This window comes from Sciurus carolinensis, chromosome 4 (assembly GCF_902686445.1).
Source record: "Sciurus carolinensis chromosome 4, mSciCar1.2, whole genome shotgun sequence".
Lineage (NCBI taxonomy): Eukaryota > Metazoa > Chordata > Mammalia > Rodentia > Sciuridae > Sciurus > Sciurus carolinensis.
In genome coordinates, this window is record NC_062216.1 from 108,937,467 (window position 1) to 108,948,547 (window position 11,081).

General features: G+C 38.4%; 1 pseudogene; it reads right to left on the reverse strand.

Moving 5' to 3' along the window:
- Positions 1–754: 754 nt before the first annotated feature.
- LOC124982871 (olfactory receptor 8S1-like) lies at positions 755–1,732 on the reverse strand (annotated as a pseudogene).
- Between the last annotated feature and the right edge of the window lie 9,349 nt (positions 1,733–11,081).

Consider the following 11,081-nt stretch of genomic DNA (forward strand, 5'->3'; position numbering starts at 1 on the left):
AGTTTCCCTTCTCTGAAATAGGGGTAACTAAAGTGTTTACCTAATGCATTTGTTGTGATATTTAAAGGGATAATGTATGTAAATTACCTAGCACAGTGCTGATGTGATGCGAATACTAATAATGCACTCTTCTTATGATTCATGTTTGTATATCTGGCCTTGAAAGAATAGAATCTAGGATAATCCCGTGATCATATTGGCAGGGCACTCGCATTGGCTGCTAAGAGTGCTGCAAACAGAAGGACTGACCTCCACCTCTGAGAATCTCTCCTCAGGATTAAGATCCCTACAAGAGAAGATGTCTGGCATTGGTGTACTTATTCCTGAACCAGACACTGTGCCATGAAGAATGAGTGAAAAATTGCCTGGGGTTGGGATGGGGAAGAACTTTGGGACACCATGATGAATAGTCTCTCTGGAACCATATTGAACAAGTAGAGTTTAATTTCTAGAAAAATGATATAGTTTGAGTAGGCAATAATAACCTCTACCATACTGTGTATAATAATGATATACAGTATTTCTATAAGAAAAAAAATTGCTAAGCAAGAGGTTTATCTTAACCTTCCATCTTCCTCTGAGTGGGACGAAACTGGTATCGTCCCCTCAAAATAACTCTCCACCTTTTCTTCGGTATTTTTAAGAAAAGGCATAAGGCATGGTGCAGATCCACACATAGGGAATCCTCCTTAATATTCGGTTGCTACTTACTGCAGTTCTACTCATTGTTATGATTCTGTAATCATTTGAAACCCTAGAAACGCTTTCTCAACATTCTCCTGACAGCAGCCTTCACCTCCTTGTTCTTCAGACTGTAGATGAGGGGATTCAGCATGGGAGTGATCACAGTATACTGCAAGGAGAAGATCAACTCTTGAGTGGATCCTGAATTTGGCATGAGATAGCGGAGTAATCCTGAGCCATAGAGAAGGTCACTGCAGTGAGGTGGGACGAGCAGGTAGAGAAGGCCTTGCTTCTACCTGAGGTGGAGCTGATACCCAGGATGGTGAGCAAAATGCGAACATAGGAAAAACATATCAAGAGAAAATTCCCAATGAAATGCAGGAGGCTGGAGCAGAGCAGGGTGGTGAAACTTGCAGACACATCAGAGCAAGACAAAGGATAGAGAGAGGGCAGCTCACAGATGAAGTGGTGGATATTTTGAGCCTCACAGAAGTCTAAACCCAGAGCTACAAGGATATTAATGAGAGCATCCAGAAAAGCCACACCCCACGAGCCCCACACCAGCCCTACACACAGCTGTCTGTTCATCACCTGGCCATACAGCAGAGGAGAGCTGATGGCAACATAGCGGTCGTAGGCCATCACAGCCAGCAGGCAGGATTCAGTGCCCCCAGTGGCAAACACAAAGAACACCTGAGCCAGACAGCCATCCACAGAGATGGTTTTCTTCTCAGACAAGAGGTTCTCCAACAGCTTAGGCACAGTAACAGAGGAGTGACAGAGATCCAGGAAGGACAAATGTCCCAGGAAGAAGTACATGGGTGTGTGGAGGTGGGAATCAATCCTGACTATCAGCAGCATTACCAGGTTTCCCACCATGGTCAGCAAATAAATCACCAGGATAGCACGAAGAGAAGGGCCTGATCTGGGTATCCTCAGAGAGCCCGAGGAGGATGACTCGGGACAACACTGTAGTTTCCCATAGCCTTCGGTAGTTTCTTTGGGAGGTAAGAATAAATTGGTGAGACTTCTTATGTCTAACAAACATCTAGGTGTTTAGTCCTCTTTTTTTTTTTTTTAAATTATTGTTGTTGCAGTTCATTTTGAGGCAGGGTCTCACTAAGTTGCAGAAGCTGACCTCAAACTTTCTATCCTCCTGCCTCAGCCTCCCCAGTAGCTGGGATTACAGGTATGCACCCAGCACCAAACCCAGCTTAACCCTCTTTTTCGCTCACAAAGTTTCATTCCTACTCAAAAATACATGTTTAGAAATGGTAAACTTCCCTAAGTTCTAGATTTCCTAAACACTATAGTAATCTTTTCTGCAAGATCCCAATCCTAGATCAATTTTCTCTCCGACCTTTATTGTTCTTTCTTAAATGCTTTAGAGTTTGTTATCATTTTATTATTAAAGCTCTAGAGGATGTTCATAAACTATTGACCATAATCTAGTAAAGAGCGTGGAATTGCAAAGGAAAAAGAGAAAATTGCAGAAATGATGTCTCTCTAGGAGAATGGGAACAGCGGGATTTCAGGAGCAGAAGCAAAGCATGGCCCTAGCTGGATGTGAGTTTGCTGTATCCATCAAACATACATAAGAGGAGCAGGTTTGCTGTTGGGAAGCAAGTAGTTCCATGCAGTGCCTTTTATTTTTTCAATAATACTTAAGTGGATTCAGTAGTAGAAAGTGAAACGGGATAGTGGTTGGAGACGTGCAGAGTAAGCAGAAAGCAAAATAATGAGAGGGCAGACAGCACAGAGCTGCCCCAGCTATGATATAGCTGACGTGAGAAACTTGTGCATATGGAACACACACTGGTCATAGCCTCCAGGCCCAATATAAACATAATACGCCTGATCTGTTCAGGTTCAGCAATTGCCTGTGCTCTCATGCCCTTTGAAACTTAGACTTCCTACTAACTCTAAATGCTGCTCTATTTTCATACTCTGAACAAACAACCTAGATTACAACCATAGACTCAGGATAACCCTTCAACACTACCGACAATACACTGTAACTCTTCCTCTTTGGCTCTAACTTTTGTGTTCATACTGCAAGACTGACACATTCGAATTCTTAAAGATCTATGGTATCTCTTCCATTGATTATCCAAACAACATTTGGCATTATACTACTCTTAGGAATTAAGTTCACATTACCTTAATTCTCACCAGTTTAGCAATAACTAGCATCGAACTAAAGGAAAACTTTTTCAAATCTAGTGATCCAGAAATTTTTCAAATTCTGATTAATAAATTTGATCCAGACTAGTAAGTTTAAATGTCAGTATGAGAACATGGTGTTTAGACAGAGTTTGAAAATCCCTGTGGGACATAGTCCCCTTCCTTGATTTCTAAAAGAGGAAAATAAAAGCTAAATTGGATGTATTGTTTTTAAATCCTTCCAGTCATACGGGGGATGCATTTTCCAGATTATTATGTTAATTTGTTTTATGTAACTCACCAGTGTAGAGCTAGCTACAGGGACCTGGATTCTTCTAGAGACTATCACATCATCAGCAGATGCTGCTAGAAAAAACAAGAAATGCAGGCAGGAGACCACACCACCCATTATTCATCTCCAAATGAAGCTCATTCACTAGCACTAGAAACTCCTTAAAACTGGGGAACTTACTCCCTTAGGAATAAAGGCCAAAGAGTGAAAATCTTACAAAGAACATTTTCACCAAGGACAAACTTAGAAACTGAGGTCACACTTCCTCAAAGGTGAGATGTGTTGTAGAGTTACATGGAAGGTCACAGAAATAAATAAATCACTGATTTTTTTAATCTGGTGTTCTTGTTGCTTCATTTATTCAGAGTCTGAGTTCCAATTTAGAAAAGAAACAGCTCTGAGAACACTCCCACTATGTGTACAGTTATTGTACAACTAAGTGGAGTCAGTTGAGTGGATCTTTTCCAAAAAGAACCTGCCCCAGAGGAATTTTTTTATAGAATGAGGCATAGAAAAGTACCTAGTATTGTGACTGGCCCAAAGCATTGCTCAAAATATATTATTTAAAAACTAAAATTAATGCATTGATGAATGAATGAGTAAACCAATGACTCTAGGGGAGAATAGTGTAGGGCTTTACTGTTCAAAGAGAACAGACCTGATTAGGAACCAGGAGGGATTTTAGACACAAAGTTTGCATTAAAACCAGTATAACAAAGGCCAATGGAGAAAAAATTGTCAACTGTGAGAGGTCTGCCCCAAAGCAATGTCTCTTGCCCTGTTCTAACTTCTACCCCTCTCAGAGTATGTAATTATAGGGAGTACCTGTATTTAAAGATACGATTAGTTTTAGTTCTGAACCTTGTATGTTCCAAGTTCTTTTTGAATCATAAGTTTCCCAGTCTATCACTGATGTCCCTCACCTTCCCCCTTATAGCCAGCTCTCTCCTATTAACCTTCCAGAACTTCCAGGTTTCTGGCATAATGAGGACATTCAGTGCCATAAACAAGGAATACAGCAAGATAACAGGAAAGAGACTTTGTCTCAATTGTCCCACATGTAAAATAGATGTTAAACATAGCTATCTTGGAGGCTGGGAAGACTTACTAACTTGAGTATAATACGAAGAAATCGGAGGTGCTGAGGACTCTTTCCTTGGCCCCCAGCCCAGGTGTTTTAATTTTCTCAAAGGAGAAAGAGAAACGACCAAACATCTTAGGTAACAGAAATGAATACCATGTCAGAGAGGACAAGGAAGGTACTACTACCAGCCCAGGAGGCAAACATCAGACAAGAAGACTTAAGGAAGAAGTTCCTGATAGGGGGAGCGACTGGACATAGTGGAAACTGGGGGTACCCAGTGGCAGGAAAAGGCATCAGAGGACAGAGAGTAGCGTTACCACGTTCTGTCTCTTCTTAGTGTCGAATGTGTCCTGTTTTCTGAGTTGGTAAGCGTGCCCCTGAAATCAGTAGAAATTCAAAGAGAGAAAATTTTATCACAACTGTCTAATCTTAGGAAATGACATTGCTTTTTCTATTTAAGACCTTTCGTACATAAAGAGAAATACATAAGCTCACTCCTCAAAAACTCCTGCAAATAAAGACTTCAAAAGGCTTTTCTGAATTTTGACAGTATTTTCGCTCTTATCCTTTAATGACTCCTTAAAACTACAGAGAAAAGGGAAGCTTAAAAACATCCAATTCTTAATAATATGAGAGCAATTTCTTTCATACTTCCCCAGCTTAATTGCACAATCCTCTCTCTGTACTGTTAATATAGTGTTCAGAGCACCATCCTAACAAAGGAGGCTCAGGTCTAACCATTCACAAGGGCAGCTGGGTGAAGGTGACCAATGGGATGAGCAAAGCAGGACCTGAAAGCCCAGGGGCAGGTGGGTCCATCCTGATTGCGATAAAGCTCAGCCTGAGGCAAGTTTTGGGCTCATTAGATAAAACACAATTACTAGGTAATTCCTCCGGGAATTCCCATTGAAGTTAAGTGACTCAGCTTTCTTCAGATCTTACTCATCTGCATGTTGTACTATGTATGTTAAAGACATAATTATCATACATTTTAAATGACAGCATATTAAACTCACAACTACTATTATGCGTGGCATTATTATTATTAAATGGTCAACAATATTTTAAATTTGTTCACCTATTTGCCTTTTTTTCCTCAAATTTTCTGCATCTAGAACTGAAAAGCTTGAAAGCTAAAACTAAGATTTCAATGGACAAGTTTGACACAAATAAAACAAAGCTGAAGAGGGCTTAATGAATCAGAAGACAGGTTAGAAGACCATCTGCAAAGTTATGTTTTTTCTTTCTTGAAAACTACCTTAAAATTTTTCATTTAGTGCAATGTTCTAGTGATATATTTATTTCACCTTTATTCTTTGAAAAATCTCCATATTATTTTAATTTTATTATGAATTATTATTTTAACCATACATATTTATAGGGTACTGGGTGACAATTCAATGCATATATATATAATGTCTAATGATTTACTAATGAACGTAGACTCCTAGTGGGAAAGCTATTTCTTATTCAATACTTTAAAAATATCACTCCATGTCTTCTTTTCAGTCCAACTTTTTTTTGAAAAGTCATTTGTTAGTCTAAATTTTACTTTCTCTGGAATTAATTCATCTTTTTTTTATCTTCTATTTTTTAATATTTCCTGTGTTTTGACTTTCAGTATTTTTATTATATGATAAAATATAGCTTTCTTTTTATTTATTATACTTTTACCATATTTGCTTCCGAGTATTTTTCAAAAGAAGAAAATTGTGGATTCAAAGTCTTCTTTTCACATTCCCTAATCCTTCCCCTCCCTCCCATAGACAACCACTATCCTAAAGCCAGAATGTAACCTCCCACAGTAAGCAGAATGGCTCTTCCACAGTCTCATCCCTGAAACCTGGAACATGCCACCTTACATGGCAAAAGGGACTTTACAGATGACATTAAGATTACAGATCTTAAAATAGGGATATTATCCCGGACTGTCCAGGTCAGCCTAATCTAGTCACATGAGTCTTTAAAGCAGAAAACGTCTCCCACTGGTGTGAGAGAGAGGTAGCAGAGGGGGAAGTCTAAAGAATTTGACCTTGAGAGGAATCCATCCTTGCTCAATGAGAGATACCCAGACAGCATGAGAGGTAATGCAGGCAACCTCTAGGGGCAAAATCCAGCCCCAACTGACAGCCAGTGAAGAAATGGGGACCTCGGTTCTACAACTCAAAGAAACAAAATTCAACCTTCAATCTGCGCTTGGAAGTGGATTCGTACCCAGAACCTCCAAAACAGTATGCAACCCTGCTGACACCCGTGATTTCAATCTGGTGAGACCAAGTGGAGGACCCAGCTAGGCACTCTGTGCCCGAACTTCCGACTTACAGACCCATGAAATAATCAAAAGATATTAAGTTTTAAGTTGTTAGATCCATGGAGATTTGTTTCAGCACCAATTGAAATTAATACACTTCCCCATGCATGCTTGTATATTTTTATTACATATATATTTATTTTGAAACTCTGTTTGTAACATTCTTTTTTTAAAGAATTTTTTAGATGTTGATAGACCTTTATTTTTATTCACTTATTTCATATGCAGTGCTGAGAATTAAACCCAGTGCCTCACAACATGCTAGGCAAGTGCTCTACCACTGAGCCACAACCCCAGTCACTGTGACATTCTTGATAAGAGAGTTTGACTTGCCCTGAATTAATTACGGGCCAGAGAATGGAGGAAGGAGAGACAGAAGAGATGGCCATTTTAACTTACAGCTTCAAATTAATCACAAAGAGAAAGAAGAAAGTGCGCCACATTCTTTTCCTGTATGCTGAAGATGATCCATCAAGACCATACTGCGTTCTTAGTTTAGAACCAGTCAAGAAGTAGCAAGATCTTCTCTTTATGAACTATCCTCCTAACCCAGGACTTTGCCCACTTCACATTGTTCTATCTTTTATCTATAGCTATTGTAGGTTCAGTGTAAACAACTAATGCTTCTCCTTCCTGCAATTTTATCAAAAAATCCTAACCTTTTAGGTCCAGTGGACATTTTTCCTGCTATTCAGCCATGCTGCTGGTGGCTTATGGAATTTGTCTCAGAACCTGTCCTTCACCTTTTAGCTAGCATCTGTGCAGCCCAATAAACCCTTTGTTTTCAGAGACCTTTTAGTCTCAAAAGTTTAATTTAACTTTCTGGAATTAACTTTTTCTTTTTTCACTCAATATGCTCTAATAATGTACACAGATTGATATATGAACTAATTCAATCACTTAACTGTTATATGGTGTTCTATTTTATTATTATACCATACTTTATTTTATGCATTTTCCAGAAGATGGAAGCACATGTGATGAATTTGAATACATTTTGGTTTATCTGCAGGGTCTATAGGATTTTCTATATAGGATATCATCTTCAAATAGCAACTAGCCTTTTCTCTCTTTCTTTTCAGTTATTCAATTTTAAATTTATTTCCTTGTCTCATTGCCTCAATTAGGACTTTCATACAAGGATTAATCGTAGAGGTCCAAGTGATCATCCTAATCCTTATTTTAATTGAATTTAAAGTGTCTAAGATTTATTTTTTTAAGCAAAATTTTACTCTAGGCTTTGCAGTTACTGTATCATGCTAAGAAAGCTCCCTACTATTCCAGTCTGCCAAGGCTTTATAATGAATCTATGTTAAAAAGGAGTAAGTTTTTAAGTGCTGAATTCTATTGGATGTTTTTTTGATTCTGTTGAGATAACATGATATTTCTTCACTTAAAATTCTAATTAGGGAACATAAATAGTTTCTGAAGCTTGGATTAGAAAACTCTTGCATTAATGATATAACTCCATCTATTTTAGACTAGAGGAGTAGAAAGGAAATAATCCCTTCCAATAGTCATTATATATGTATATTCATATTCCAAGGTTTATAAATTAATTTGTCCAAAGTCTCACAAGCTAGAAACTTAAATAGTGGAAAGCCAGAATTTATCATCAAGGTTATTTATCTCTAAAATATTTGTATGCTTCCTATTTTACACAAACCCACATTCTATATGTATATGTGAAATATAAGTAAAATTATTATGGTTTAAATATTAGGTGTCCCCCAAAATCTCATGTGTGAGAAAATGCAAGAAAGTTTAAAGGTGAAATGATTGGATTATGAGATCCTTAAACTAATCAGTGCATTAATCCGATGAAAGGGATTAACTGGGTGGGATTAACTGGGTAGTAACTGTAGGTAGGTAGGGTATGGCTGGAGAATGTCACTGGGGGTGTGCCCTTGGGGTTAATATTTTGTCCATGGTGAGAGGTGTTCTCTCTATATATATATCTCTCTATCTCTATCTATCTCTATCTCTCTGCTTCCTGGTACCATGTCCTAAGTTGCTTTCCTCCACCACACCCTTCCACCATGATGTTCTGTCTCACCTCCAGTCCAAAGCTATGGGGTCAGCCATCTACAGATTGAGACCTCTGAACCATGAGCCCCAAATAAACTTTTTCTCTAAAATTGTTCTTTTCAGGTCTTTGGGTCATAGCAATGAAAAAGCTGACTAAAACAGAAATATATATCTATATGTACCTACCAATATATATATCTACACAAACATATATACATATGATCTCTTGCAGCTTATTTATTCTGACCTTGGGAAACAAAAAAATGTAATATTTTACTTCTTGATTGAACTAAAAATAGAAATGCCTTCTTTTCATTAAAATAAGTTGTATTTAACTGCAGCCCTGGAGCAGCATGGCGCTGTGAAGTCTGGGAACTCCTGTTATTGTTGAGAAGAAAAGCAGGGGTTCTAAGTTATAGGAATGAATTCAGTACAGTTGCTCTGATTAGATTAATCAGAGCTGGTAGGTTGCATAACCACTTTTACCTGACACAGAAACCGGATGGAGACCATCACAATCTGCATACAGATAAGAAAGGCCTGTAAGATAAGGGATTTGGCTGAGAAAGTCTGTCGGCTGAGAATAAAGCATGCAGACTCTTTTCTCTCCTATTTCTCCTTCTTTATCTCTTTCCCTCTCCTTTTAATACAACCTAGAATGAAGGTCATTAGAATAAGTTAAGGATTAAGAAGAAAATACAAAATTACACCTTGACTTCCTTTTCAACCATTTTAATAATTCCCTCTTCACATCAATTCCAAATACATCTTTAAAAGAGGGTTGTGTAACTATTTCAACTTAGTAAAATGTGTAAATCTCAAGGTTATGAATCTGGGGAGACAGGAGATAAATATGCCAGCACCCTCACACCTTATGCTAGGAAACCACTGCCTCCCTGTGGTACGGTTCCTGAATGACATGTTCTGACCAGACCAAGTTTCTCCTTCAAATCAGTTTTGAAAGCCAGTTGTTATGAATCGCAGAGACATATCTAGAGAGATATTGGACAGAGACACAACCACAGAGAATTATCCAGGTTTTTCTTTGAGGTCTCCCAGGTATGGGGGCAGAGAGGTTGAAGAAAAGACTTCAGTAATGAAAAAAACCTGGAATTGAGAAGCACCTGAAGAATAGTGAGTGGCTTGTGAATGATTGCACAGAAAGACTGACAGATACCACATGGAGTCTAGACAACAGGCGTTGCTCTTTCACGCGTTATGTAAAATTGTGAATATATGTGAGGTAAGATTACATATCAATATAATTTGCCATTTGTTGTCTAATTGACTGTGAATACATTAGTTAGTCTTCCATGTTATGGGGCACAACCTAAGAACAGACCGATCACCACTAAGAAGTCCAAATTTGAGAGTCTTTTTTAAGCCGGCCGGCTGACTGTACCCAATGCCCCAAAAAATGGCTATTGGGAGAACAGCCCTGACCACAGGGTTGTAGGGGTTCTTATACCAAAAATTACATTAATCATAAGTGTCTGTTGCTATGATTTGAAATTACACATTAACATCATGAGATCATCAACAGAGGGGGAAGTGGTTCAAAATGACCCTTACCTAGGTACAAACTAAAGAATGGTTACTAACATCCACACAATCACTGTTCACATGGTACATTGTTTAGGAGCAATAGGAATCAAAAGAAAGCAATTCTTTACTACATAGGTGTTGCCATTGTATATTATTAAACATGTCACACCAAGTAACTGATGATGGGCACAGAGGCAGGGTGTTCCCATGGGAGAAATTTATTTCCTACATAACATGGAGTCTCAGAGTAAAATGGAGTCTGTTTAGTCATTTCCCTTAGAGTCTGGCCTATAACATTCTCATAGAGTCAGATCTGTCAGCCCATCACATTCCATAGTCAGTTTTCTTATTTGGGGAATATTGACAATCAGTAAGTCCCTCCATGAATTTTTGCAACGTTTAAATAATAACAAATTTTTTAAAAAACTGACATGTACCACAGGCTATTTTAAGTCTTTTGCTTTATCTTACTTCTCACAACATTTATAGTTGTTAGCTAATACTATGAGCAGTTTGTACTCAATAAATTGTGTTTTAAAATCTGTAATGCTCTCTCTATACGTCATTGAGTAGAACAAACACATTCATTTAAGCAGCTCAAGTCAACCCTGATTGTTTCCCAAGCTGAGCAGGGATGGGGGATGGGGGGATTTGAAGATGCTTTCATGAGGAGGAAGTTCATGTTGACAGCTGCAGTGCAACACAGTGAGCTGTTTTCTACCAGGGTGACAAGATCAGTGTGGGAGTTCAGAAGAAGAAAAATTCATTCTGCATCAGATGGTCAGGGAAATCTTTATAGAAAAGCTCTTTGTCTCAGCCTTATCTAGATAACCAAGTGTCAGGAAGAGAAGTGAGAGAAAATCCATACAGGCCAAGAAGACAGGTTGTAAAGAGGGGAACAAACGCTTTTTAGGGTTATGCACGTAGACACCAGAGTCAAACAGGGTTGAGTCTGAATCCCACCTCTGCCCCTC